The sequence below is a fragment of the Mobula birostris genome, chromosome 11 (assembly GCF_030028105.1).
Source record: "Mobula birostris isolate sMobBir1 chromosome 11, sMobBir1.hap1, whole genome shotgun sequence".
Lineage (NCBI taxonomy): Eukaryota > Metazoa > Chordata > Chondrichthyes > Myliobatiformes > Myliobatidae > Mobula > Mobula birostris.
The window spans coordinates 100,561,934-100,586,894 of record NC_092380.1 but is presented as its reverse complement, the minus strand read 5'-3'; the positions used below and the strand labels follow the sequence as shown (position 1 = coordinate 100,586,894).

The window sequence follows — 24,961 nt, the reverse complement described above, 5'->3', positions numbered from 1 at the left end:
TACCCTAACCACCTCCTAGACGATAAATGTGAACTCTTGATATGTTGGTCTAATTCACTATGGCCCTTGCAATGTATTTGTCTACCTGCACTGCACTCTCTGTAAATGGTAACAATGCTTTCTACTCTATTTCTCTTTTTCGCTTTCATATTTCCTCAATGTATTTATGTATGGAATGATCTGCCTGGATGACGTACAAACACAAGCCTTTCACATGAGACAATAACAAAGCAAATACCCCTTGGCCTCAAATCATCCTTTGTGCAATTGGATCCTCGATATCCTCACTTACAGACCCCAGTCATTTCGGGTTGGCAACATCTCCTTCACAATCTCCATCAGCACAGGAGCACCAGAAGGTTATGTGTTCAGCTCCCTGCTCTGTGATGACTGTGAGACTAAGCAAAGCTCCAGTGCCATATTCAAGTGTGCTGTCGACACTCTGCGATAGGCTGAATCAAAGATGGTGATGAATCAGGAAATAGGAGGGAGGTTGAAAATCTGGCTGAGTGGTGCCATAACAACAACCTCTTACTCAATATCAACAAGACCAAGGGGCTGATGATTGACTTCAGGAGGAGGAAACCACAGGTCCATGAGCCAGTCCCCATCAGCAGATCAAAGGGGGAGAAGTTCAACAACTTTAAGTTCCTTACAGGACCTGTCCTGGGCCCGGCATGCAAGTACAATTATAATGAAAGCACAGCAGTGCCTCTACTTCCTTAGGAGTTTGCAAAGATTCAGCACGATATCTAAAACTTTGATGAACTTCTATAGATGTGTAATGGAGTGGATACGGACTGTCTGCATCACCAGCTGGTATGGAAACACCAATGCTCGAATGGAAAACCCTACAAAAAGTAGTGTATATGGCCTAGTCCATCATGGGTAAAGCCCTCCCCACCATTGAGCACAGCTACACGAAACATTTCCACAGGAAAGCAGCATCTATCATCAGGGGACCCGCATCACCCAGGTCATGCTCTCTTCTCGCTGCTGCCATCAAGAAGATCATACAGGAGCCTCAGGACTCACACCACCGGGTTCGTATATAGTCATTACCCCTCAAACATCAGGCTCTTGAACCAAAGGGGATAACTTCACTCAACTTCACTTCATCATTGAAATATTCCTATAACTTATGGACTCACTTTCAAGGACTCTTCATCTCATGTTCTCAATATTTATTGCTTATGTATTTATTATTATTTCTTTCTTTTTGTATTTGCACAGTTTGTGTCTTCTGCACACCGGTTGAGCACCCAAGTTGGTGTAGTATTTCATTGATGGTTATTGTTCTATTATGGATTTACTGAGTATGCCCACAAGAAAATGAATCTCAGGGTTGTATATGATCACACACACACACAAATATATTTACTCTGAACTTTGAACCATTTATCATAGTAACCCCCTCAAAATGCTGGAGCAACTCAGCAGGTCAGGTAGCATCAATGGAAAGGAATAACAGTCAACATTTCAGGCTGAGACCTTTCATCAGAGCTGCCATTTTGATCCAATTATCATAATTGAACCAAAATACCTGCTACTTCTCATTCTACCCCTCTCTGCCCTTTGAGTTATTTTTGCCTTGGTTCCTTATTATTCCCTGCTCCTCTTGCCCCTGAACAACTCTGTTCCTCAGGGATTATGTCTCCTGCTCTCTCTCAGTCTAACATTCAACTCTCAGTGATCACATTTTCCACTCTGGTCCTACATTAAAACTGGTCCAGACTGGCATTAAATCAAAAACAACAAACCAAAAATTACTTACTGCTGCAGTGCCTTGCTGTTTAACGATTGTACAATATTTTTCAAGACTAAGGAGGTCCTCATATGTGAAAGAAAAGGGTGAGACAACTTTCCCCTGTGCCATTTAGTTTGACAGCAGTGGCTATTTCAGTTTTACCCAACTCCAGCTTCCCTCCCCTGGGTTCTCATTATAATGAGACAGAAGAGGCAAAGTTCAAACCTTAAAGGCAAGATGACAGAGTAAACCTAAATTATAGATAAGCATCCAGAAGCCTAGCCTACTGATCTGAGGACGTGAATTCAAACTCTACCACAGCAGCTGGAGAAACTAAATTCAAGCCCATAAGATATAGGAACAGAATTAGGCCATTTGGCCCATCAAGTCTGCTCTGTCATTTCATGATGGCTGATCCATTTCCCTCTCAGCACCAATCTCCTGCCTTCTCCCTGTAACCCTTCACGCCCTGACTAATCAAGAATCTCTCAACCTCTACCTTAAATATACCCAAGGACTTGGCCTCCACAGCCACCTGTGGCAATGAATTCCACAGTCATTGAATAAATCTGGAATTAATGCTCTAACATCAATAATGGTGGCTGGGAAACTGTTAAATTGTGATGGAAATCCATCAGTCTCACCAATCCTCTTCAGGTGCTGGTGAATTGGATTATTAATTGGCACTTGATGCTCAGCATAGACATGAAGGCTGAAGGGCCTGTTACTGAGATGGATGACACCACGACTCTTTGTAAGAAATGTGCTATCCTTATCTGGTTATGACTCCGTCAACCATTCTCCAAAAATGACCTCAGAAGTCCTTTAGACCCAATGAGGAATGGGTAAATGGTCTTGGTCAGCTAACCTGTGAATGAATTAATTGAAAACATGACTTGGTAGATGCAGGTTCTATTGTAACATTTGATATTGGGATTGGTTAATTACTTGTCACATACCAAGATATAATGAAAAACTTGTCTTGCATACTGCTTGTATGGATTAAATCATTAAACTGTGCACATTGAGCTAGAATAATAATAACAATGCAGAATTAAGTGTAAAAGTGACTAATTGCAGTGCAGATAAATGATAAAGGCAAATTGTGAGGTCAAGAGTTCATCTTATCATATTAGAGGTCCGTTCAGGAGTCTGATAACAGTGGGAGAGAAGCTGTCTTTGAGCCTGGTGGTTCGTGTTTCTAGGCTTTTGGATCTTCTGCCCAATGGGAGGGTAGAGAATGACTGAAGTGGATAAAGTCTTTGCTTATTCTGGCTGCTTTGCAGAGGCAGTGAGGTATAGACAGAATCCAGAGAGGGGAGGCTGATCGCTATGATGTGCTGAGCTGTGCCCACAATTCTCCGCAGGGTTTTTGTGGTCATGTGCAGAACAGTTGCCATATCAAGCCATTATGCATCCAGACTGAATGATTTCTATGGTGCATTTATAAAAATAGTAAGAACCAACAGGGACATGCCGAATTTCTTTAGCCTCTGAGAAAGTAGAGGTGCTGCTGAGGTCCCTTGGCCATAGCATGAACGTGGTTGAACCAGGTTAGGCTGATGTTCACACACCAAGGAACTTGAAGCTTTCAACCCCCTCAACCACAAGACCACTAATGTAGACAGGAGCATGTGCACTGTCCCCATTGACCAAGAGAAGTTTCGATAGGTACATGGATCAGAGGGGTATGGAGGGCAATGGTCCAGGTGCAAGTGGATGGGACTAGGTAGAAGACCAGTTTAATACAGTCTAGATGGGTCTATGGCCTGTTTCTGTGCTGTAGTACTCCATGGCTCCATGTCTTGGACTTGTCCAACTGCTGCCGCTGGGCTATAAACGTGCAGGAGCAACGTGTGGTTAATTGCCTTGCTCAAGGACACAACACGCTACCTCAGCTGAGGCTCGAACTTGCGACCTTCAGATCACTAGACCAATGCCTTAACCACTTGCCCATGCGCCAACACTGACGCTTAACTATACCCAAATGATACTCTAGTTTACATTCAATGAAATTTACTCTAATGTAGGACACTATAGATCCAAAACGCAATACAAAATTTGATACCAGGATCCAGGTATGGGTTCAGAGAAGGTGTCCTCTGTATCTACTCCCTCCCCTGACTTTTGTTCATACCCTTTTACCATGCATCTTTGGAATGTCCAAGTCTAAGACATGCAGGGAGGTGAATGAGATACTCAGAAGATACTGCCTTTGAAAGCTATTGCCCAGACTAACACCACTCCGCAGATTCGCTCTCAAATGGCCACATCTCTTTTGACGCACCTCAACACAGGGAGTCACTGATGTTTGGAAGATGCTGCAAGAGGTGGTAGAGGAAGCAAATATGAAGGTGCTGTTTAAGAGGCTTTTAGATAGACACATCAATATGCAAGGAACAAAGGATTTTGATCATGTGCAGGCAGAAGAGATTCATTTAATTTGGTGTCATGCTCATTGCAGACATCATGGCCATTACAGACATCATGGCCAAGGGGCAAGTTATTTTTTTTTTTTAATTTAGCGATACAACATGGAGTAGCCCCTTCCGGCCCTTCGAGCATGCCACCCAGCAACTCTCGACAATCCTGATTAATTCTAACCTAATCACAGGACAACTTACAATGACCAATTAACCTACCAAATGGTAGGCCATTGGACTGTGGGAGGAGACTGGAGCAGCTGAAGAAAACCCACACAGTCACGGGGAAAGCGTACAAACCCCGTACAGACAGCGGCAGGAATTGAACCTAGCACGGTAAAGCGTGCTAACCACTAACCAGTTTCTTAGCCTGACACCTTGGCAGTGCTGCACACTTCAGAAGTCCCTGACTAGAAAGGTAGCAATGCATTTGTAACATGAAACAGAGTGTGGAAACAGAGGGATGGCCAACATCTCAGATCAAGACCCAGCATCAGAACTGCGAGGGGAGGAGGAGATGAGCAAGGTAAAGAGGTGAGAGGAAAGGGAGAGGCAGAGGATGGCACACAATAGGAGGAACCAAGTGAGGAGAAGGACATGAGGAGGGACACATTGCTAAGGGCAAAAGAGAAGTAAAAACCATAGGGGGAAGAAATAAGAGAGGAACAAAGCAAGTCCACTTTATTGTCATGGGCACAAGTACACCGAGGTAAAGGGACAATGTAAAATGTTCTGGCAGCAGCACTACAAACAAGTAGAAACAGATAACACCCCAGAATATTGGGCATCACGGTAGCGTAGTGGTTAGCACAATGCTTTACAGTACAGGTGATCAGGGTTCAATTCCCGCTACTGCCTGTAAGGAATTTGTATGTTCTCTCCGTGACAATACGGATTTCTTCTGAATGCTCCGGTTTCCTCCCACAGTCCAAAGACTTACCAGTTGGTGGGTTAATTGGTCGTTGTAAATTAAGCTAAGGTTAAATCAGAGGACTGCTGAGGGCATGACTCAAAGGGCTGGAGGGGCCTATTTCGTGCTGTATCACAATATATATTAATATAATATAAATTATACAATATAATAAGGAGAAAGAAAAAAAGACACTCACATTACTCACATTGAAGAGAGGAGAAAAGCTTCTTCAAAGTGGGCATACCATAAGGGAATTTTGGAGTTGAGAAATAAAATAGTTAGCACTGTATTTGGTACTGGTTGGCCCTACTTATCCTAAACCCGTGCGATCATGAACCAACCACAAGCAGCTGAACAAATTTACAGGGAAACATAAAATGCAGGAGAAACTCCGCTAATCAGGCAGCAACTATGGAGAAAAATAAACGATCAGCGTTTATTCCCCTCCATATATGCTGCCTAACCTGCTGAGTTCCTCCAGCATTTTGTGTATTGCTCTGGATTTCCAGCCTGACAAAGGGTCTCAGCCCAAAACATCGACAGTACCTCTTCCTAGAGATGCTGCGTTCACCAGCAACTTTTATGTGTGTTGCTTGAAACTCCAGCATCTGCAGATTTCCTCATATCTGCAGAATCTCTTGTGTCTGTGAAGGAATTTACAGGGCTAATTGAAAGTTCACACCTCTACCAGCAGGCAGTCTGTGGCCCTGCCAACAGCAAAACACTTGAAGACGGATTAAAAACAGAATGCTCAGCGGGTCAGACAGCACCTGTAGAGAGAGAGTTAATTCTTCAGGTCGGCGACCTTTCAGCAAATGTCTGCTTTTATTTCGGATTTCCACCACCCACACTATTTTGATTTTGAATTTGAAGACTGAGGTTGGGGATGGAAAATATAACTTTGAAGGCTAACCAACGGAAGGTAAAAAATATCCATTCTGTTCAGGTTATGGTCTGAATGTTCAATCATAACTCAGCCACTGAAACAAAAGTATGTATTAACAAACATTTCTCTGTGTTTCAATCCTTGTTAAAGGCTCTTCTTGGAACCATTTACAGTACAACCTCTTGTTAAAAGTACAAGTGCATAAAATGGTAGTGGACAATTCATTATGAAAAACATACAGAAGGATCTGACACACTGTTTTGGGTACTTACACCTCTCTCTTGCCGAGTTGCTCCAGCTGAGTTTGACTCTACTACTGGTTGAAAGACCCTTCCGGCCACCGATAATAGTACCACAAGAAGGCTGCAGGATCTTATCTTGGAATTTCAGTAGAATAGGTAGAACGAGTTTATCTCATTGTCTTTGACATGACCTTAGCTTTCAAAGGAATGAACAAGTATAAAGCAATATGATTTCCTATCTTCAATGACTCCGAGTCCAAAGGTTTTTCAAGCAAGGTCAGCCTTGAATGTGAATATAGGAATATACCCACATTGGTATAAAGTATGACAGTTTCGGTCCATAAGCTTCCTCTTATAATAGGACAAATCTTTCCCCTTGGGGACCAAGACACCGTAAACACAAGACATTCTGCAGATGCTGGAAATCTTGAGCGATACATATAAAGTGCTGGAGGAATTCAGCTAGTCAGTCAGCATTTATGAAAGTCAACATTTCAGGTTGAGGCCCTTCGTCAGATTGCCACCTAGGACACTTTGGGAAAACTCCTGGATTTGGTTATTGTTATTATTATTGTTGTTGTTATTTATTTTTATTGGAGTTGTAGTCCCTTGTGACCCAACTAGCCTATGCCACCCAATTATACCCATGTGGCAATATAATCTTCTGGTCCATACATTGTTAGAATGTGGGAGGAAACCAGAGTACCCGGAGGAAACCCACCCAGTCACAGGGAGAACATACAAGCTCCTTACAGACACTGGCGGAGTTGAAATTGGGTCACTGGCACTGTAATAGCATTACACTAACCACTATATGATAATGTATGATGTATGGTTCTCCGAGTTCTTCATCTTCCATCTATGTTGGCAGATTTAGTTTAATGCTCCATCTTCAGCTGTGCAGAATTCCATTCAATGCTGCTCTGATTCACCAGAAGCTGCACACTGTTTCTGCCACTCAAGACGGAATATACCACTGAGCCAAAATTGTAAACAAGATTTAAAGTAAATCTTATAGAGTCAGAATGCTGCAGCACAAAAGCAAGCCCTTCTGTTCTGCCTAGTCCAGTCGGCCCACACCAGAATCACAGTCCTCCATACCCTTCCCATTTGTGTACTTATCCAAACTTCTCTTAAATATTACACTCAAACACAGACCCACCACTTCCACTGGCAACTCGTTCCACACTCTCACCACCCTCATATTTTCTTCAATAAAGAAGGTCCCCCTCATGTTCCCTTAAATATTTCACCTTGCACCCTTAACCCATGACCTCCAGTTCTAGTCTCACCCAAATTCAGTGGAAAAAACTTGCTTGCGTTTATCCAGTCTATACCCCTCATAACTTCATATACCTCATTCTCCTACGCTCCAGGGATTAAAGTCCTGACCTATTCTGCCTTTCCCTACAGCTCAGGCCCTCAAGTCCTGGCAACATGCTGTTAAATTTTCTCTGCACACTTCTGATTTTATTTATATATTTCCTGTAGATAGGTGGGCAGAACTAAAAACAATACTCCAAATGTGGTGTCACCAACGTCTTATATAACTTCAGCATAACATCTCAACTCCAAACATGCTGGGAAAAGAATTAAAACATATTCAGCACTGCAGCCTCATAACAGTAATCTGTTAGTCTCTGCAGCTTAAAATGGGACAGAAGTCTATAGCTAGTATGCCCAGATTCAGGGGTTATAGTTTCCTATATTTATACTCTATTCTTGGTTGGTGCAACTGTAACGAAACCCAATTTCCCTCAGGATCAATGAAGTATGACTATGACTACTTGCCTGTGGGAAGGGCGACACAGTAGCATAGTGGTTAGCACAACGATTTACAGTACCAGCGACTCGGGTTCAATTCCCACTGCTGCCTGTAAGGAGTTTGTACATTCTCCCCATCGCCGTACAGGTTTCCTCTGAGTACTCCAATTTCCTCCACAGTCCAAAGACTTACAGTTGGTAGGTTAATTAGTCATTATAAATTGTCTCATTATTGGGCTAGGGTTAAATCGGGGTTTGCTGGGCAGCACAGCTGGAAGGGCTGGAAGGCCCTACTCCATGTTGTATCTGAATAAATAAATAAAGTGTATACAAGGAAATGTGGAACCCTCGTCTATAGGAAACTTTTGAGACAAAGTGGTAGGCAATTTTCAAACTGAGATGAGCTGAATTTGATTTGGCAAGATTATTAAGGGTTACAGGCTTGATGGTGTTAAAATACAGATTATCCATAGTCTAACTGAATAGCAGAGCAGACTCAAGAGGTTTAATAGCCCAATACTGATCTTATGGTCCTAATTGCTCTACAAGCTTGACTGCTCAGGTGTGGGTGGAATTTTCCCCCAAAGGTACGTGGAATCCAAGGGTGTTGAAATGATCAATGAGCTGAGCAGTGTTTAAATGAGTTGCCACCCAGCGTTTGGCAGCACATTACGTGAGATCATCACTTGGTTTCCTGCAGAATAAAGTGGCAGTGCCACAGAAGTCAATGTAATCACATACAGCCTAATGGCTGCAGCATGAGGGATGGTGAGACTGGGCTGTGTTCCCAAGCCTGAGGAATGTGCCGAAGCCACACTCAGAGTTAACCTGCTAATATATCCAGATTATCAGTGGAAGATTTCACATAATGCCAGAAGTGTAATCTTTTCTCCGAAACAGTGAGCTACTTCAGACTCTGTTATCCCAGGAATAAAAGGCCTAACGTATGTGGAGCCACAGTCTGTAAGGAGTTTATACATTCTCCCCTTGATGCGTGGTTTCCTCTGGGTGCTGCAGTTTTCTCCTACATTCCAAGATGTATAGATGAGTTAGGAAATCAATTGGTCATGAGTATAATTGGGCAGTGCAGGCTCATTAGGGCAGAATAGCCTATTACCATGCTGTATCTCTAAGTAAATAAAATTTAAAGGACTGTTTGGTGGCTCTGGACTTGTCATTATTGGATTTCAGAAGGATTAATGTGGATGAGGATGGGAGGGTGAAATCTTATTGAAACTACAAGATTCTGAAAGGCATGGACACCATGGATGTGAAGAGGATGTTCCCATTAGTAGGTCTAGGATCCAAGGGCGCAGCCTCAGAATAAAGGGACGTCTCTTCAGAAAAGAGTTGAGAAATTTCTTCAGCCAGATGCTGGTGAATCTGTGGAATTTACTACCACAGAGGCCTACACAAGCCAAGTCATTGAGTCTACTTAAGGGAGAGATTGGTAGGTTCCTAAGCAACACACACAAAATGCTGGAGGAATTCAGCAGGCCAGACAGTATCTATGAGAAAGAGTAAACAGTTGACATTTTGGGCGGCGACTCTACAGCTAATGGTGTGGGGAGAAGGCAGGAAAACAGGGTTAAAGACAATCAGCCATGACAGAATGGCAGAGCTGGCTCAGTAGGCTGAGGGCCGAATTCTGCTCCGAGATCTCATGGTCTTTTGGTGTTAAATTTAAAAGATATTAAATTCAAAGGATTCAAACACAAATTAGGTGAGGCACATAAATACTGTATACTGAGGTGAAAGCAAAAAATGCTTTAGATATTCATCAGCACAAGTAGCTGGTGTGGAGAGAGCATTCCCAGTCAGGATCTGATGATGTTTTGCAGGTCATATCTAACATGAGCAAATTTTCAACAGCTGTTCAGCTGGTTTACCTTAAGATGAACCATTATAAGGTAAGGGGGCTGAATACAAGATCATAAAAGAAGAAGAGAAGAAATCTTCACTCCCTTGTCCAATCTCCATTATCTTAACTCTCCTCTAGTTTATATGTTCAACTTTCAATATGACAGTATCAACAGCTCTCCAGGTAACAGTATTACAAATACTTGCAATCCCCTGAGAGAAAAAAATTGCCCACCAGTACTACCTTGTTAATGAATGGCTGATCCCTGGTTCCATATAATGAAATATACACTTCATTATCACTTTATTAGGTACCACTTAGTCTTCTGCTGCTGTAGTCCATCCAATTCAAGGTTCAACATGTTGTGTATTCAGAGATGCTCTTCTGCACAACACTGTATTAACATATGGTTATTTGAGTTACTGTCACCTTCCTGTCAGTTTGAACCAGTCTGGCCATTCTTCTCTGCTCTTTCTCATCAACAAGGCATTTTTGCCCACAGAACTGCCCCTCACTGGAATTTTTCTTTGGTCCTCCCACCATTCTCTGTAAACTCTAAACATTGTTATGTGTGAATATCTGAGGAGATTCTGTATTTTCTGAGATTTTCAATAACCCATCCAGCACCAAAAACTTTCCATGGTCAAAGTCATTTAAATCACATTACTTCCCTCATCCTGATGTTTGGTCTGAACAACTGAACCTCAACCATGTCTGCATTCTTTTATGTAATGAGTGGCTGCTACATGATTGGCTGATTAGATATTTGCATTAACCAGCAGGTGTAAAGTGTATCTAATAAAGCAGCCACCAGGTGTAATATACTCCATTTCATTTTGCAGTCTGCTGAAAAATGAAACGGGGCTTGTTTTGCTGTTGTTGCTTTGTCATTTGTTGTGTTCTGTTTCATTGTGATCTGTGTTGTTCTGCCAAGCATGCCGGGCATGCTATTTTGGTGCTAGAATGTGTGGTGACACTTGTCCAGTACATCCACGGGTGTGCTGATTGTTAATCAAATGATGCATTTCACTCTATATTTTGATATACGTGTGATAAATAAACCTGCATCTGAATCTGAATTCAGATCCTGTTGGACAGAGAGAGCCTTCCATAAGTTTCACCCACTTCAGGCCGGTCTTAAGCATTCTAGCAATGGTCCAAAATTCAAGGGTCCTGAGTAAGGTGTGCAAAAGGTAGCCACATATTGTTTTAGTTATTGCATTTAATGAGAGCCTTTTCCTTCTGGCTTTGCAAATCTGCGATACATTGACAAGTCAGAGCTCAGAGCCTTAGTTTCACCTCCCTGTTCCTGTATCCATGCCACTTTGACATTGGCCACCCTGATTGAGACTGAAAAATGGTGCCTTTTGTTTTGCCAGATTGCATATAAAATTGTTCTGGAAGCTCTCATTGACTGAGCTTGGATGACAATGCCCAGATTAATTTCCTGTCGGTCCATGCAGCTAGCAAAATGACAGGAAGCTATTATCCCATCAACACGACCTCTAAACCCCAGAGGTGAAAGGGCAATGTGCTAATCTACTACAGTACCCAGTACCTACATGCAATGTAAGAGCTCGATATAACCACCCTGTTACCACCTCATTAAGGTAAAGCAACAAAGAAGACAGAATTCAGCTGTTTACCTTCTGTTCAATGTTCTTTGTTTCTTTTTCTCACTTTTAGGCCTTGGGAGAAATTATATTCTGAAAAAGAGAACGTTGTCGCAATTAAACTCACAATTCTAACCTAAGAAAGGTTTAGAAAAGCTAAATAGTTTTCACCATCTTGCCTGAACTATAAATCACAACGAAAGTACACTAAACTAAATGAAATGGTGTCCACAAACTGCCCTCATTACCTCAAGCTAGTTCTCATTAAGCCTGATTCCCACGGACTTCCTTCCTGTCCTCTGCACTTTCTTCATTGAGTTATGCTGCCCGATGGGTTCCGTAAGGTCTATTGAAATTTGATATTCGGAGTTTGATGGTGTTTGCAGACCTGTCGTACCTTCATTTGAAAAATATTGAGCTGTGTTCAACATCAGTAAGTCACAACTACTCAATTAACAACTCAGAATTAGAACCTGGTTTAATATCACTGGCCTGTATCGTGAAATGTGCTGACGTCACTGCAGCAGCACAACGCAATACATAATAATAGAAAAACTGTGGATTACAGTAAGTACATATATAATAATTAAATTAAATTAGTCCAAAAATAGAAAGTCAAAAAGTGAGGCTGTGTTCGTGGGTTCAATGTCCATTTAGAAAATGAATGGCAGAGAGGAAAAAGCTATTCTGAATTGTTGAGTGTGCGTTTTCAGGCTCTTGTACCTCCTTCCTGGTGGTAGCAATGGGAACACGGTATGATCTGGGTGATGGGGGTCCTTAGTAATGGACACTGCCTTTTTAAGGCATCACTCCTTGAAGATGTCCTGGATACTATGGAGGCCGGTGCCCATGATGGAGCTGCCTGAGTTTACTACTTTCTGCAGCTTCCTTCAATCCTGTGCAGTAGCTTCCCCCACCCACCCCAATACCAGATAGTGATGCATCCAGTTAGAGTACTCTCCACACTACATCTGTAGAAATTTGGAAGTGTTTTAGGTGACAGACCAAATCTCCTATTCTTTCCAATGATTATCTACCACTGTGGGTCCCGCCCTTAATCTTATAACTAAAATAATTTTATAAAGAGGATCACCAGTACAGTTTCCTCTGTCCTAATTTATCCTCGGACATGGTCGAGAAAGGCAAGTATGTTCACCAGAATCACATTATCTTCGAGTAATAAGGCTCTGAAACATGTCCACACACTGTAAGCTGGTCTCAGTTGCCCACATTTGGCCCACATTCCTCTAAATCTTCGCTAGTCATGAACCTGAATTGCTTATGTATAATGTTCCTGTCATGACTAAAAGGCTGGAAAGTATGTGTAATATGTGTGGAGGTAGTAGTAAGTGTCTGAGTATATTTTGCAGGATAAGATTGTTAAGTGGGGCTGCATGGCATAGAGTGCTGTGTAAAGCTATTACAGCACCAGTTATCTTGTATTAGGATTCAATTCCTACAGCTATCTGTAAAGCGTTTGTATCTTCATTCCATGCAGACAATACTCTCTGTATAAAAACAACTACCTCTGACATCCCCCATATACCTTCCTTATCATCATGCCTTAATGTGTTATTCATTTCCGCACTGGGGAAGTTCAAAGTACATTTATTATCCAAGTATGTATACATTACACAACCTTGAGATTCGTCTCCTTACAAGCAGCCACAAAAACCAAAAGAGCCCACTTTAAACAATTGACAAACACTCAATGTGCAGAGAGGGAGAGAGGAAAAATCGTGCAAACAATTTAGAAAAAGCATTCAGAATGAAAGTGAGTCCTCAGACATGAAGCCCTGAGCAAGAGCGGGCCCGCAGCCTCAGCCTCAGTTCAGCACCCAGCAGAGTGAAAAGGTGCTCACTGTCCTCGCACTCAGAATGCTGGAAGAACTCAGCGGGTCAGGCAGCATCAATGGAAATGAATAAACAGTCAATGTTTTGGGCAAAGATCCTTCTTCAGGACTGGAAAGGAAGGGGGAAGACGCCAGAATAAAAAGGTGGGGGGGGGGCGGGGGAGGAGGACTAGCTAGAAGGTGTTAGGTAAACCCGGGTGGGAGGGAAAGGTAAAGGACTAGAGAAGAAGGAATCTGATTGGAGAGGAAAGTCGACCATGGGAGAAAGGGAAGAAGAGGGAAAACTGGGGAAGGTGATAGGCATGTGAGGAGAAGAGATAAAAGACCAGAGGGGGGATATATAAGAAGAGGGAATAGTGGAAGGTGAAATCAGTGTTCATGGGCAGGTATACCATTTCAGTCATTTGCAGGAGTACATAGTCATAGTCATACTTTATTGATCCCGGGGGAAATTGGTTTTCGTTACAGTTGCACCATATATAATAAATAGTAATAGAACCATAAATAGTTAAATAGTAATATGTAAATTAGGCCAGTAAATTATGAAATAAGTCCAGGACCAGCCTATTGGCTCAGGGTGTCTGACCCTCCAAGGGAGGAGTTGTAAAGTTTGATGACCACAGGCAGGAATGACTGCCTATGACACTGTGCTGCATCTCGGTGGTATGAGTCTCGGGCTGAATGTACTCCTGTGCCCACCCAGTACATTATGTAGTAGATGGGAGACATTGTCCAAGATGGCATGCAACTTAGACAGCATCCTCTTTTCAGACACCACAGTGAGAGAGTCCAGTTCCATCCCCACAACATCACTGGCCTTACAAATGAGTTTGTTGATTCTGTTGGTGTCTGCTATCCTCAGCCTGCTGCCCCAGCACACAACAGCAAACATGATAGCACTGGCCACCACAGACTCATAGAACATCCTCAGCATCGTCCGGCAGTTAAAGGACATCAGTCTCCTCAGGAAATAGAGACGGCTCTGACCCTTCTTGTAGACAGCCTCAGTGTTCTTTGACCAGTCCAATTTATTGTCAATTCATATCCCCAGGTATTTGTAATCCTCCACCATGTCCACACTGACCCCCTGGATGGAAACAGGGGTCACCGGTACCTTAGCTCTCCTCAGGTCTACCACCAGCTCCTAAGTCTTTTTTACATTAAGCTGCAGATAATTCTGCTCACACCATGTGACTAAGTTTCCTACCGTAGCCCTGTTCTCAGCCTCATCTCCCTTGCTAATGCATCCAACTATGGCAGAGTCATCAGAAAACTTCTGAAGATGACAAGACTCTGTGCAGTAGTTGAAGTCCGAGGTGTAAATGGTGAAGAGAAAGGGAGACAAGACAGTCCCCTGTGGAGCCCCAGTATTGCTGATCACTCTGTCGGACACACAGTGTTGCAAGCACACGTACTGTGGTCTGCCAGTCACATAATCAAGAATCCATGATACCAAGGAAGCATCCACCTGCATCACTGTCAGCTTCTCCCCCAGCAAAGCAGGGCGGATGGTGTTGATCGCACTGGAGAAGTCAAAAAACATGACCCTCACAGTTCTCGTTGGCTTGTCCAGGTGGGCGTAGACACAGTTCAGCAGGTAGATGATGGCATCCTCAACTCCTAGTCAGGGCTGGTAGGCGAACTGGAGGGGATCTAAGTGTGGCCTGACCATAGGCCGGAGCAGCTTCAGAACAAGTCTCTCCAGGGTCTTCATGATGTGGGAGATCAATGCCACCGGTCTGTAGTCATTGAGGCCGCTGGGGCACAGCGTCTTCGGCACAGGGACGAGGCAGGAGTATGTGCCAGGAGGGAGACTAGTGGGGAGGGACGAATGAATAAGGGAATCATGGAGGGAGCAATCCCTGCAAAAAGTGGAGAGGGTAGGGGGGAAAGTAGGTAAAGATGTGTCCAGTGGTTGAATCCTGTTGAAGATGACAGACGTTGCAGCGAATGATGTGTTGAATGCAGGGACACACCCAGTCCTGAGACACCAGGCAAGGTCATTTGATTCCAAACAATTGGTTTATTGATCATTACATGATGTCTCTCTGCTGCATCCCATTCCCTCTCCTCTCCCTTCCCTTTTTTCCAACCATGATTCCCCTCTCCCTGACTCCTTCCCACTCTCTGTCCACAATAGATACCCGTATCAGAATCAGGTTGATCATCACTCACATATGTCATGAAATTTGTTTTTCTTTGTGGCAGCAGTACAGTACTGTATATTGAGAATATTATTCTATATTGAGAATATCATGTCCTGTCATGTCATCTCACATCGTCTTTTGCTTCAAAGAGAAAAGCATTAGAACACTCAACCTTTCCTCATAAGACATGGTCTCTAATCCAGGTAAATCTCATCTGCGCCCTTTCGAAAGCTTTCACATCCTTCCTATAATGAGGCGACCAGAACCAAACACAATAGGAACATTGTTCACAGCAGGATCATTTCAGTTTGACTCAGTTTTTCCCGTCTGCTCCTTAACTCCCTCCACACAGCCCTCAATCCCCCACTCACTCATTTGATTCTCTGTTATATTCAGGCTAACATCAGAGTTCGGCAAATTACTGAATATAATGATCAACTCATAAATGGAAATATGAAAAAATTAAAGGAATATATGTTTTTCAATTCCAGCTAAGCATGAAGCTGTTGAACAAAGGTCATGTATGTCCTTTCAATGTTCAAAGGTCAAAGTTCACAATAAATTTATTAATAGAATACATATACAGTATGTTACCATATACTGATCTGAGATTCATTTTCTTGCTGGCATTCACATGAACAAAGAAATATAATAGAATCACTGGTACATTACACAAAGACTAAAAACAAATTTACTGAAGAAGACGAACTGTGCAAATACAACAAACACAAATAATACTGAGAACATAAGCTGTAGAGTCCATGAAAGTGAGTTCGTAGGTTATGGAAACAGCTCAGTGTTGAAGTGAATGAAGTTATCTGCTCTGGTTTAGGAGCTTTTTGCTTGAAGGGAAATAACTGTTCCTGAACCTGCTTCTCTTCCCTCATTCAAGGAAGCCAGTTTCTCCAAAAGAAGCAGTGATTCCTGTGCACTCCTCCCAATCTACTATACCCCATTCCATGTTAACAATGTGGCTTCTCTACAATAGAGAAACCCAATGCTGATCGGATGATTGCTTTGCACTCAGTTTACAGGAGAGACCCTGAGCTTCTGGTGGTAGGCCACATTAATTCCCACTTCCAGTTTCACTCTGGAGTTTCTGTCTGTGGTCGACTGTGCGATTAGAGTTAGGTCCAATGCATTTATTTATTCTGAGCCTGTACCCTCAGATCCTAAACTCTCCTACTAAAGTACAATCAGACTTCGGCCTTGAATCCACTTCCCAGTCTCCCTTTGGAGATGTATGTCTTTGGTGGTGTGTGTCAGTCTTTCTGTATTGCTTTTCAGTGATCCTATTGTATTTCTTTATTCTACTGTGAATGCCTGCAAGAAAGTGAATCTCTGGATAGTATATGGTGACACATACTGCACGGACTTGGATGATAAATTTACTTTGAACCTTAAACTCTCTTGTGCTTTAAATGTTCATCAGCCCCCCATTTGCACAATGAACTCATCACCATAACTCTCTGAGGTGGAGGATTTGGCAGATTCACAATCTCCTGAGAAAAGAAATTCCTCTTTATTTCCACAGTAAACAGTTGACTTTTTGTTCTGAAACTTTAACCACAATCCCAGAAATTTCTAGTAAGAGGAATGTCTCCTCAGCATCCACTCTGTCCATGTTCCTCAGAAACCTATGTTTCAATCCTCTGGTCTTCAATAAGATTGTTTTCATTCCTCGACTGGAATTGGTATGGGTTATTATTGTCACATGTACCAATATATAGTTTGCTTACCATCCATAAAGTTCATATACTCCAAGGTAGTAAAAAGATAAACACAGTGTTGAATATACATAGTCTTACAGTTACAAAGAAAGTGGTTGCTTGAGGCTGTCAGAGCTGTGGTTGGTGGGGAGAAGGTAGAGGGGATAAGCTCTCACCACCTATTAAATGCTCCCAATGACGTACGTCTCAAATAGCCTCTGACAGCCAAGCCTAGCTCCTGGTCTCTACGTGTGGCTTAGTTACTAAACCCGGCGGAACCATTTCTACTGACAGGAGACAGGTTATTGGCGCCTTAAAACCAGCTGCTTCAGGCAGATAGGGGTCGTCAGTTGTGGTTGACAGCTCATCTGGGAGAAGAAAATCTCTGATTTCAAACCTCTGTTGCCTTGTGGCTATACCCACACATGGGGAGTAAACCCCAAGGAAAAATCCAAAGCTGAATGAGCTGCCACAGGACATGGTTCCGGCAGGTGCATTAACAAGATAAAAAAGACAGGTACTTACTGCCTGTTACTCCGCTGACATTTATGGCAGCAATGAATCCTCCACCTCTGGCAATGTTCAGAGTTTCCTTCATTGTCTCAGTAGCTTTCACTACTGACAGTCATGTAGGGCCTGGGTGGAGACTCAGGAATACCGTCAAACTCAGATGTAGAAGGATTCTTCATTGCTGGTTCCATAACTATTTTGTTTTACCAGTCAGTGTTGTTAGCCCTGAGCTGAACCCCCAAACCCAGATGACCAGTGACATCTCCGGTCTGTCCTCCACTCTTTCACCTGTTTGGCATGGGTGACCCTACCAAGAGCCAAAGCATAAAGACCTGAATACAGCCAACATAACTCTCCAGGTCATTGAGGCACACAAGCTTCTGAACCCAATGAAGAGGTTATGGTCCTCTTGGAGGAAATGGACAGGTACATGAACAGGAAAGGTTTAGTGCAGGGATTACCACCTTTTTTATGCCATGGACCAATACCATTAAGCAAGGGGTCCATGTACCCTAGGTTTAGAGGGATATAGGCCAAACGTTGGCAACTGAAACTAGCGTAAATGGGAATTTTCCTCGGCAAGGACCCGCTGGGCCAAGGGGCCTGTTTCTGTGCTGTCCTATTTAATGACTCTTTGTCTCTATGACAACAGTGGGATAGAAGTTGGTAGTTCATGGTCTCAGGCTTTTGTATCTTCTGCCCAGTGGGAGAGGGGAGGAGAGAGAAGGACTGAGGTGGGAGGGGTCCTTGATTATGCTGGGTGTGGGAAAGCTGAGATGGAGTCTGTGGAAGACAGTCTGGTTTTCATGATAGACAGGGCCAAGTACACCACTCACACCACTGAGTTTGCTCCACCATTCTGCTATTTTTGATTTATTAACCCTCTCATTCCCTTCTCTCTGTAACCTTTGGCATTCTTACTAATGAAGAACTTAACAACCTCCACTTTAAATATATCCAATGACTTGGCCTCCACAGCCATCTGTAGCAATGAATTTCCACATATTCACTACCTTCCAATTAAAGAAATCCCTCCTCATCTCTATTTTAAAGAGACACCCTTGTATTCTGAGACTGTGCCCTCTGGTTCTAGCCTCACCAACTGTAGAAAAAAATCCTCTCCACATCCACTCTATCAATTCTTTCAATATTTGTTAGTTTTCTATGAGATCTCCCTCTCATTCTTCTAAACTTCAGTGAGTACAGGCCCAGAGCCATCAAATGTTTCTTGTACATTAATCCTATCATTCCTGGAATCATTCTTATGAGCCTCGTCTCCAACGCCAGCACATCCTTTCTTAGATAATCTTCCCAACGTCTCTTTGTACGCCAGCCCCTTCATCCCAGGATTCAACACAATGAACTCAGAGATCAATATCATCATCCTGGAAATAAAACGGGAGCAAGAAACAATGGGTGCAAATGTAAAAGTAAGTTGGATGAGAGCTCATTGTGCAAATGATTAAACATTTACCAGCACTGAAATCTGATAAAAAAAACCAAAGTTATCAAAGGGGTAGAGTTACAGTGCGGAGTACAATGACCCGAAAGCTGGAATCGATCAAAGAGCACACATCATAACTAGAGGGCATGGGTTTAAAGTGAGAGGGGAACAGTTTAAAGCAGGGGTTTCCAACCTTTTTTATGGTATGGAGTCTTACCATTAACCAAGGGGTCTGTAGACCCCGGGTTTAAAGGACACCTGCAATGCAAGTTTGTTTTACACAGAGTGGTAGATACCTAAAATGCAGTGCCAGGTGTAGTCCAAGCCAAAGTCAAAGTAAATTTATTATCTAAGTATGTATACATTGCCATATACAACCTTGAGATTCATTTTCTTGCAGGCATTTACAGGAGAATAAGGAAATATAATAGAATTCATGAAAAATTGTATGTAAACAAAGACTGACAAATAACTAATGTGCAAAAGAAGACAAATTGGGCGAATAAATAAATACAGAGAGCATGAAGTGTAGGGTCCTTGAAAGTGTGTCTATAGCTAGCAGAATCAGATCAGAATTGAAGTGAATGAAGTTATCCACAGCCTGATGGTTGAAAGGCAATAACTGCTCCAGAAACTGGTGGTGTGGGACCTAAGGCTCCTATACCTCCTGCCCAATGATAGTAGTGAGAAGAGGGTATGGCCCCAGATGGCGGGAGTCCTCAGTGGCAGATGCTGCTTTCCTTGGCATGTGCTCAGTACTGGGGAGGGCTTTGTCTGCGATGGACAGGGCACTATCCACTACTTACTGTAGCCTTTTCTGCTCCTGGGCATTGGTACTTCCATACAAGGCTCTGATGCAACCAATCAGGATACTCTCCACCGTGCATCTATAGCAGTGCCAATATGCGAGTGATGGAGGCAGGTCAATAGCAATCTTTAAGGGGTGTTTAGACAGACTGATGAGCAGGGCACGGACTCAGTTAAAGGACACCAACCAAGCAGATGGGATTGGTTAAAATGAGGCATCCTGTTTGGACAAACATGATGGGTCAAGGGGCCTATTCTTTGGCTGTAGAGTTCTATAATCTAAGAGACAAATCTCCCCTAAAGCATGCACGAGAGCCTTCACTACAGCGCGCTGGATTACAACTTTTCACAAAACACTCAGATGCAATGTGATACAACTATATAAAATAGCCTGTCAGAGGACCACTATGTATATATCTAGGCAGAGTTCATCTTGGCAAGCCAGCTCGAGTGTGATCACACAGGAGTTTGCTTGCCGGATTGTTTTGTCTGAAGAAACCTGAGCACGAAAAATCTGCAGCACTCTCTAAGTGGGTTTGGAGGAAAGGATGGGCCATAATTTACAGGCATCAAAATACGAGGGATTCAGGGCAAATAAACAGAAGGAGAACTCCTCTGAAAGAGCCAGTGACCTGATAAAGTCAGTCAGCCAGATCAGAGGAAACGGCTGTGGAGGAAAATTCATTCAGTAACTAAAACAAACACAGTAAAAGGTCAAACGATTTACTTCCTATGAAAGGGAGCAAGTCAGACAAAAGACAAAGAGAGTGTCACATCAATTTCTCAATTCAAATTTCACATCTGCATCAGGCAATTCTTTTCATAATTCCTTAAATTACTAGTCACTCAGAAACAGGTAAAATGTGGGTGATTAATGATTCCCTGTTTGTGATTATCACAAAGATTTCCTTGTACAACTATTGAAAGCTATCATTAGCACAAGCTTTATTCATTCATTATTTAATCAATGATGCACTTACAGGGACATAATCATTTTGATAGGATATTAAGTTGAACCTTTGTCATCTGCCTTAGGAGACATGTTTCCAACATAGCTTATTAAAAGGGTTTCAATGGCTCTAAAGCACTTGGGAAAACCTGCATTGGTTAAAGTCACCATGTACACGCAAGTGTTACTTTATGGTGTGCTGAATAGTTGAGTGTTAACTGAATTTGTAACTGCAATGGAAGTGAACTACTGCTGTTGCCCTTTCCATGTCATGAAACATTACTCTCGAACTGATTCCGAGTTTCACAACCGTCGAAGTGAGACAACTTTCATTACAGACTGGGCCGTGGATCCTGCGCTTGTCTCTTGCCTCTCGTTTTTCCTTTAGAAGGGGATGATTGGTCCTTGGAGCAGAAGGTCTGATCAGGGTAGTAAAGCATCAGATAAAAGATTGCAAAAATTATTTCTTCTGGTGAGAGAGTCTGAAACAAAGAGGCATCACCTTAAAATTAAAGTCAGTTCTTCAGGAGTAGAGTCAGAAAGTACATCTTCATGGAAAGGGAATGGGCATTTGGAAAAGTATCCTGTAGCCAGTGGCAGAACAGATCATCATCCTACACCAAGGTCAAGATATCCCTCCCCTTCCACATAACACTCTATCTTTCTTTCACCCATGTGCCTATCTAAGAGTCTCTTTAATGTCCCTAATGTATTTGCCTCCACCAGCACCCTGGCAGCACATTCCATACACTTAGCGCTCGCTGAGTAAAAATCTTGAACGTCTCCCTAAACATTCCACCAAACACTTTAAAGTTATGCCTTCTCATATGAGCCATTTCTGCCCTGGGAAGAAGTCTCTGGCTATCCACTCTATCTATGCTTCTTATCATCTTGTACACCTCTATCAAGTCACCTCTCTTTCTCTCCAAAGGGAAATGCCCGAGCTCACTCAACCTACCTTCAGAAGACTTTTTAATCTTGGCAACATCCTGGTAAATCTCCTCTGCACTCTCTCTTCAGTTTCCACATCATTCCCATAATGAGGTGACCAGAACTGAATATGATACTCCAATGTGGGCTTTTTAATAAAAAAAAGATGTGCTGGCATGGAAGAGGATCCAGAGGAAGTTTCAGGAATGAAACGGATACCATACGAGGAGCATTTGATGACTTTGGGCCTGGACTCACTGGAGTTTAGAAGAATGAAGAGGGGTCTCATTGAAATCTGTCGAATATTAAAAGGCCTAGATAGAGTGGAAGTGGAAAGGATGTTTCCTACAGTTGGTGAGTCTAGGACCAGTGGGCATAACCTCAGAATAGAGGAACGTCTATCTAAAACAGAGATGAGAAGGAATTTCTTTAATCTGAGGGTAGTGAATATGTGGAAATTCATTGCCACAGAAGGCTGTGGAGGCCAAGTCATAGCTATATATTTAAAGCAGAGTTTGATAGATTCTTGATTAGTAAGAGTGTAAAGGTTACGAGGAGAAGGCAGGAGGATGGAATTGAGAGGGATAATAAATCAGCCATTGTGGAATGACAGAGCAGACTTAATGGGCCAACTGCCCTAACATTATCTTATGGTTTTTGATCTCATGGTGTGATCTAACCAGGATTTTATAGAGCTGTAATATTACCTCAGGGCTTTTGAATTCATCCCCCGAATAAAGGAAGCCAACACACTATAAACTTTCACTGCAACTTTGAGGGATCTATGGACATGAACCTCAAGCTCCCTCTGTTTCTCCACACTGTTAAGAACCCTGCATTTTGGATCTGAAGTTAAAATGCTGGCCAGCCAAGACTATTTGGATGGCAGAACAGACTCACTGAGCTGAATTTTCTCCTCCTGTTCTATGCTCCAAACTATTCCATGATGTAACTGGAAGTTCTCTCCAAAGAAATCTGGAATCCGTTGCCATTGAGTGTGTTAATATTGGACGGTGAGGTAATTAGTGTTTAAATGAGTTGCCACCCAGATATTTTACAGGGTTTGGCACAAAAGAGCATGAGCTCATTGTTTTATTTCCAAGAGGATAAAGGTGCAGGTAGGTCGAGTCATGACATGGATCAGACATGATTTTACTGATTGACAGAATAACTAAGAGGCACTGAATGGCCATCTCATGGTCCCAGTTCATACTTCTCTTTGTAGCTAGTGGTAGAGCAATCTCCTTCCCACTGGACCATTGTTCACAACTGCACAGATACTTTACAGCTGGGGTTCCCAACCTTTCTCAAGCCATGGGCCCCTGCCATTAACCGTGGGATCCATGGACCCCAGGTTGGAAACTCCTGCATTAAGGCCAATTTATACTTCTGCGTCAAATGTACGCTGTAGGTACGGCAAGGCCACATACCCTACACTGTACCCTATGCCGTACCCTACGCCGTAGCCTGACACACACCTCTCCAAAAATGTAATTAAGTGTTGTGGTGACGCAGACCGCAACAACTGTGATTGGTCCGCTTGGTAGCATCACATTTCCTCCTACGCATTTCCGGTGGCTTCTTTCTCTCCGTCATTTTAGAATTGAGAGGGAAGAGGGAAGAAGAACGTGAGTTGAGCGTGACCAAATCGAGGAGAGGTTAATTGAGGAAGTCTGAAAATATGTACATTTGTACGACTCTTCATCGCCAGACTATAAAGACTGCCAAATGGCATCAAATTCGTGGAAAGAAATTTCCAAAAACATCGGTCTGGACATCATGGAATGCACAAAGAAATGGAAAAACTTGAGGGACAAGTACGTGCGCGTCCGGAAAAGACTCTCCAAGAGGAGCGGGGACCCAGGTGGAAAAAAAAACGCCGGTGTTTTATTTGTTTCTTTCCTGGCTGGCACCACATATTAAGCACTGGGAAACAGAGTCAAATTATGATGACAACAAGGTAAATATAACGTTCTTTGTATCATAAACCTCTATGTTGTTGTAAGTGTTTGGGCTAGCAAGCAAGCTAGCAATACTGTCTAGTTGTAAACACGGCATATTGATTTGCGCAAAAATAATGCTTCCGTGAAAGAAAAATGTAATATGTAATAGGCTTTAATTGTATCTGGCTTGCTCATAATGCAAGCGCAATAATCAGTATTCTGCCAATGTAGCCATATGCCATTTCTTGTTTTCATGGCTATGCCAATCCGTGTGCAGACACTGAATGCATATATTACCTCTATGTATAATTACAAAGACTAACTTAAACTATTTGCAATTTCTTTCATAATCACAGGATGGAAATGAGTCGACCTCAGGGTTGTCCACCTCTTCAATTGCTGAGGAAAACCAACCACCAGACATTCCATCTTCGCATGCAGAATCATTATCAAGTAGTGAGGCAGCTCCTCTGTCCCCCCCACCCAGCTCCTCTGCCCCCCCAGCCCAAGGGTAGCACAGAAGAAGAAGAGGAAAGAACATGGTGACTGGTTTCAGAAGCAGGTCGCCCAGCTGGATGAACGTAGGGTGGAACTGCAACATAGACCGTTGAAAGAAGATGATGAGCTGTCCAGGTTTGAACGAGCAGTTGCAGACATGCTGCGGAGGCTGCCGGAGGAGCACAGGCCACGGACAATGTTCTATGTCTACAAACTGCTACTTGAGAGGCAGCAGCAGAAACAATGAACAATTGCATATTTTATTATTTTGTTTTTTTATATATAACACTTTGCACCTTGTTTAATATTGTGCATGTTACTGCAAATAAATAACAACTTGATTTTATAACAGGCCTTTATTTTTTTATTCAAACAGCTACATGTTATTTATAGGTTCATTTATTTTATGTCCTTACAATTTACTGATTAAGTTGGTCACGACACACTACGTTGTTCTGTCATGGCAAAATTCCATGGGGTGATTGAAAGAGGGCCATCGGGTCCTTCCGTACACCAAGGGCAGTTCTTGTGGAATGGTGCCTTGAAGGCTAATGAGGATCTAGAGTTTCCAAAAGATTCGTGTCCCCTGCCACCACTCTTCGCCACTCGCCTGGCTGAGGTGACGCTGTAGCGTCCGAGTCTGCAAAATGAGCAGGGATGTATCTGCTCACAGGAGTGTGGGCTTCATCAGTGTAGGCCAGGAGGTTGTGTAGAGCAATACA

The 24,961-nt window shown here is 42.8% G+C and overlaps 1 pseudogene; it reads left to right on the top strand.

Annotated features, from left to right (window-relative positions):
• The first annotated feature begins 12,578 nt into the window (after positions 1–12,578).
• LOC140204691 (uncharacterized) lies at positions 12,579–24,486 on the top strand (annotated as a pseudogene).
• The last annotated feature ends 475 nt before the right edge of the window (positions 24,487–24,961 follow it).